We start from the raw sequence: 5956 nt of genomic DNA, 5'->3' as shown, positions 1-5956 counted from the left end.
TCAGCCTTCCTGCTCCTATGATGCTGCTTGGCCTGCTGTGTTCATCCAGCTCTACACCTTGTTATCTCAGATTTTCCAGCACCTGCAGTTCCTACTATCTCTCTCTCTCTTCTCTCGTTACAGTTTCTGATGCAGCCAGTGTGCGTTTTCAGCACCTTTTCTCAATCCGTATTTCCAGTCTCTGCTCTGTTTTTACGTTAATTCGTGAAATTAGATTTCACCTCCCCCTTTTGCATGGACCGTATTGGGAGAAGTTGCTCGCAATTATTCAGCACTTTCCTTGGGAAAACGTTTGCCATATTTTACAGAGAAGATAAGACGGGCGGCATAGAGCCAGGAAATAATTCACCAAGATTTCTTCTGCACCCCCCCACCAACTCTGATGGGGACAGTCTCAGCCAGTCACAGGGGTGAGGGCCACTTCCTTAGCTTTCAAGTGGGTAGGGATCAGAGGGTAGCCACACAAATGCAATTATGGCAGCACTTCTTGTCTTTTTTCACTCATGTGGGTATCACTGGCCAGGTCAGCATTCATTGCCCAGAGAGCAGTTTAGAGCCAACCAGGTAAAGATGGCAGATTTCCTTCCCTAAAGGGCTAGTGAACAAGATGAGGTTGTTTTCACCCTGACAATGGCCATTATTAGTCTTTCAGTTCCAGACTTCCATTGAATTCAACTTCCACCAGCTGCCATAGCAGGATTCGAAACCCTGGTCCTCACAACATTACAGAGTCTCTGGATTAATAGCCTAGCGATAATAGCAACAAGGCCATTCCCTCCCCATAGAGGGCAGTTCTGTCACTCAGAGCTTTTGTCTGCGGGCAGAGGACTCAGAGGGCACACTTTGGGAAGTCATTCATTAAAAAAGCACCATCCCGGCAGATGTATGTCCCAGCAAGAACTGACTGTGACCTTCACCCTGGTTCGCTCAAGCATTCCTTTAGGGTGTCACCCCAACAGAACTGGTCTGTCAGCATGTGTGGAGAAAGAATTGGAAAGAGAAACAGAACGACTCGTCTTTAGAATTGTTCTGAAGAAAAGTCCTACCAGACTCGAAGCATTAACTCTGTTTCTCTCTCCACAGATGCTGATAGACGTCCTGAGTCTTGTTTCATATTTCCAGCATCCACAGTGTTTGCTTTAATCTCAACTGAATTGCTTTGGTGACAAGGGAATAGTTAACATCCCTACAAACAGATTAGTTGGTCGTTGCCACATTTCTGCTGAGGGGAATCTGCTGTGTGCAGCTTGCCTGTCCTGTGTCTAAACTATCGCTGAATAATTAGAACGACACCTCAAATGTACTTCATTGGCTTCAGTGTGTTTTGACATACCTGGTGATTGTGAAAGATACCAAATAAGATTGTAAGACCACAAAATAAAGGAGCAGAATTAGGCCATTCAACCCATTGAGCCTGTTCTAATATTTGATCATGGCTGATACGTTTCTCAACCCCATTCTCCTGCCTTCTCCCTGTGACCCTAGATCCCCTTACTAATCAAGAACCTATCTATCTCTATGTTAAATGCACTCAATGACTTGGCCTCCAGAGCCTTCTACAGAAATGAGTTTCACAGATTCACCACCCTCTGGCTGAAGAAATTCCTCCTCATCTCAGTTCTAAAGAATTCTAAAGTTCACTCTGAGGCTGTGCCCTCAGGGCCCGGTCTCTCCTGTTAGTGGAAACATCTTCCCCACATCCACTCTATCCAGGCCTCTCAACGTTCTGTAAATTCAATCAGAACCCCCCTCATCCTCCTCAACTCCATCGAGTACACACCCAGGCCCTCAACTGCTCCTCATATGACAAACCCTTCATCCCCAGAATTATTCCTATAATCCTCCTCTGGGTCCCCTCCAATGCCAATGCATCCTTCGTTAGATACAGGGCCCAAAACTGCTCACAATATTCCAAATGTGGTCTGACCAGAACCTTTTGCAGCTTCAGCAATATATTTCTGGTCTCTGCTCTTGTATTCAAAATGTAAATATAAATCTAAGGCAGTCTCAGTCTCAACAGGAGTAAACTATTCAGTCTCTTGAGCTTATTTTGCCTGTGTCTTTAGATCATGTCTGATCTGCTCTGGACCTACATTCACTCACCTCAGCCCATATTCCTTAACACCCTAAACTGACAAATATCTCTTGATCTTAGTCACAAAAATGTTAATCATGCCAGCATTCGCAATGACAATGAGGGATGAATTGAAGTTTGATTTGTCTATCCAGAATAAAGTGATGCTTCCAGCCTAGATTATTTACCCAGAGGCGTGATCTCTTCAATCCAAACCCACGTTTCCATTTGCATTTGCACTCTATGGTAAACATCACAGACTTGCTGCCTGTATCTTTCTGCTCTCTTGCTCTATCTATCTCTGTCATTCTTGCAGTCAGACCTTGAACCTAAGAAGTTCAGTGATATTTTAGAAAAACCTACAAATCAATCCTACAATGGCTTCCTTTGGATTCCTCCCCACTCAAAATCGATATCTACGGCAATATGAACCATATGGTCCTTGTATCTGAGCAGAAATGCTGATTAGCTATTCTTTAGACCCTCCAAGTCTGTTTATCATGGAATTAAATGGACATTTTAGAGTAGAACCATTTACAAAGCCGAATCTTCTGAACACAGTCTTGACAGACTGGGAGACTGAAAGTCTATCCACCATCAGCACAGTTTCTCCGATCACTTGAGTGATTTGGTTTATTGTCACATGTACCTAAGTACAGTGAAAAGCTTTGTTTGCGAGCAGTACAGGCAGGTCATAGTAAGCCAGGACATACAGACCATAGGATGAAAAGAACTCAGACAGACTAAGACATGCAGGTTACACCACAGAGGACATGCACTAGGCAAGGTCAACATTAACTCATTAACAAGATGAACTTTACTTGAAGTTAGAAAGTCCATTCACGAGTCTAATAAAAGCAGGGAAGAATCTATTATTGAACCTGCTGGTGCATGTACTCAAGCTTCTGTATCTTTTGCTTGACAGAAGAGGTTGTCGGAGCGCATTATAGATCATTGTTTATAGTTATGAATATCTTGCACCATCTTTGCAGTAAAACCACCCGAGTCTCCTTTCAACCTTCCTTAAGAGGCTACTTAAAACTTACCTCCTTAGAGTCATGGAGCCATAGAGATCTACAACATGGAAACAGGCCCTTCGGCCCAACTTGCCCATCCCGCCCAGTTTTCACAATTATATTCGTCTCTTTGCCTATGTTTAGTCCATATCCCTCCTTACCTATCCCATCCATGTACCTGTCCTAATGTTTCTTAAAGGACAAAATTGTTCTCACTTCCACCACTACCTCTGGCAGCCCATTCCAGACACTCACTACTCTCTGTGTGAAAAAAATGCCCCTCTGGACCCTCTTGTATCTCTCCCCCCTCACCTTAAACCTGTGGCCTCTGGTTTTAGATTCCCCTATCATGGGGAAAGGCTGTTGGCTATCCACTTTATCTATACCTCTCATGGTTTTATAGATCTCTATAAGGTCAGCTCTTGGTCTCCTATGCTTTAGGGAACAAAGTCCCAGCCTATCCAACCTCTAATTATAACTCAAACCTTCCAGTCCAGGTAGCATCCTAGTAAATCTGTTCTGCACTCTTTCTAGTTTAATAATATCTCTTCTAAAGTAGGGCAACCAGAACTGCATGCAGTACTCCAAATGTGGCCTTATCAACGTCTTGTACAGATGCAACAAGACATCTCATCTCGTATGCCCAATGTTCTGGCTGATGAAAGCAAGCATGCTGAGAGCCTTCTCCACCACCCTGTCTACCTGTGACTCCACTTTCAAGGAGCTATGATCCTGTAACCCTAGATCTCCTTCACCAAACATTTTGACACCTATGTTTGTGTCTCTTCCTTTGCTTTGAGTGTCGCTTTATAATTACATCCCTCTATAGTCCATTGGGAAGATTTATTACATCAAAGGTACTATATAAATGTAAGTTATTGTTGTTATGCACTGAGGCAAGAGCACAATAATAGATTGGTGAATACAGATCCTTGACTGGCTGCTCTAAGCAATAATTTGCCAACAAGCAGTTTCCTCAGTCCCCCTTTTGCATTGTGTACACTTGTCAGCATTTACTTAAATTGCAGGCTTGAATCCCTGTTGTATTTAATTCTTCCTGGTGGCAGTCAAATAGCAAGTCAAAGCAAAACACTTCCTGGAGATTGGAGCAGCATCTGTTATGTCCTAATTTGCTTTGCAGCTTCAAGAGCCTGTATTATGATCAGCATGCATGAACTCAACCCTCGGTTCTCACTCACTGCACTCTGATATCTTTAACTATTGGTGGCCATACTTTTTCTTTAGAGACCATAGCTAGGAACTTCCATGTAACTGTTCCCACCCCATCTATCGTGATGGAAAAGGTGACCTGCAAAGTTTCAGTGGGACAGGACCTCTTGTATTTAAAGTATGTTTGAAGGACGGGGATAGAACCTGCTGTGAAGACATTATAGGATATAAAGAAAACATTTGGGTGATGATAGCTCCAAATTTCACACAGTGGGAAATCGCAGAAGGAGGACGTTCGGCCCATCGCTTCCATTCTGGCTCTTTAAAAAGGGCTGTTCCATTTATCCCATTCCAGAGTTGTTGCCTTCATTTTTATTGGTTTGATTTTACTGTCACTTGGACTCAAGCACAAATGTACAGGAGTACAGTGAAAAGTTTATGATGTCGCCACACAAAGCAGCATCTTAGGTACAAGTATCTAGATGCAACAATGACTACGCTTCCAAAGTACCTACTTGATTAGGAGCTCTGGGAACATCCTGAGCTCCTAACCAAGTGGGTACTTTGGAAGAAGAGTCATTGTTGTATCTAGATACTTGTACCTAAGATGGCAACTTGCACCTGAGTGTCCAATGAATGAAAGAACAGCTCTCAGATGGGTAGACTTAGCAAAACATTGATCGCTGTGGTCACATCACCTGAAAACTCCTCAGGAAACTAAATTAAAAAGTTGACAAGTGCCAGGCGGTTAGACACTGTGGTGGTCTTCCTGCTGTTCGGCCACCCCACAATGTTGGTGGGCACCTCTAATAGAGAGAGAGATAGGAAATATAGGATGTGGTCCCACTCTATCCGCAATGCGCCATAATCCAGGTCGGAACAAGGGAGGTGGGCAGTTTGCCCAGACCTAAATTGTTATATATAGAAACCTTATCGCCAGGAAAAGAAAAAAGATGATTTTGGTTCTTTCGGTCTCAAAGGAATTCAATCCTTGACCCAGAGCTAACCTAATCTGCAATCTACATTTAATTTAAAAGGCTTTAGTCTGGGTTGAATTAAATTACATTGCATCTTTAAGAAAAAGTAATAGAAGTGTAGAATGATGGCTGGCTGTCTATCTATAAGTTGGAATTAATAGTTTACCACATTTGCATGAAGAAATGTACATAAATTGAAATCAGGGACAGTAACTTAAAATGAATTAAATTGTGTTATATAAATCTGGCTCTCAGCAGGTAAAGGATGCGTGAGTCATTTCCGTAGACATAAGACCCTATCTTCACTTGCAGGCCCTGAGGGGAGTGTTGCATCATTCAGATTGAATTTTTGCAGACACAACAGCAGGAGGCTTCTATCAGACAGTCAGGGAATATACAAGACCCATAGAAAAACTGAAAAAAGTCCCATCAGAGTGTAAATTCTCCCCATTCAACTCGATGGCCTTAGAGTCAAAGCAGAGTGATTGTAAAAGAGAGACGGGCAGGAAAAAAAATTGCAATTCAACAGGCAACAATTTGATTCTTTAGGGATGGTGGTCTCTCAGTAGCTCAGCATGGTGATCTCTCGGCTTGGCGGGGTGATCTCTCGGCTCGGCGGGGTGATCTCTCGGCTTGGCGTGGTGATCTCTCGGCTTGGCGTGGTGATCTCTCAGCTTGGCGTGGTGATCTCCCGGCCCAGCGTGGTGATCTCCCGGCCC

Source organism: Rhincodon typus, chromosome 5 (genome assembly GCF_021869965.1).
Source record: "Rhincodon typus isolate 14 chromosome 5, sRhiTyp1.1, whole genome shotgun sequence".
NCBI lineage: Eukaryota > Metazoa > Chordata > Chondrichthyes > Orectolobiformes > Rhincodontidae > Rhincodon > Rhincodon typus.
This window is presented reverse-complemented; position numbering follows the sequence as displayed.